The following is a 339-nucleotide window of genomic DNA, read 5'->3' on the forward strand; positions in this document are numbered from 1 at the left end:
GGGGGGGGGGGGGGGGGTTTGTTTTTTTTAACTTTTAGTGTATGTTGTGGGTACTCTCACCTTTAATGTCCATGGCATAAAGACAATAGGTCTTTTCAAACACCCATAGTAGGGCGGTGGCCTCAAAGTAGGCTAAAACTTAAGCTGTAGCTTTTCCTTCTGCACAGTAAAAAGGCTGAACAAATGCAGCTCAATCTGTTTTGGTGTTTCTTTGGTAGTACAAAAGCCAGCTCATCAGAAATAAGGTAATCAGGACTTCAAAATTCACAAAGTGAAAAACAAATTCTTAAAAGTTTGAAGCTGCCATTATATCTTTAAAAAATACCACCCTCCCCCCCA

The 339-nt window shown here is 40.4% G+C and overlaps 1 protein-coding gene across 1 annotated transcript in view; it reads left to right on the forward strand.

Annotated features, from left to right (window-relative positions):
• Nucleotides 1-339, forward strand: part of WDR33 (WD repeat domain 33) — a 116850-nt gene that overhangs the window by 32862 nt on the left and 83649 nt on the right. The gene's annotated exons all lie outside the window — the stretch shown is intronic.

The sequence above is a fragment of the Gavialis gangeticus genome, unplaced genomic scaffold (genome assembly GCF_001723915.1).
Source record: "Gavialis gangeticus isolate Ggan-Ray unplaced genomic scaffold, GavGan_comp1, whole genome shotgun sequence".
NCBI lineage: Eukaryota > Metazoa > Chordata > Crocodylia > Gavialidae > Gavialis > Gavialis gangeticus.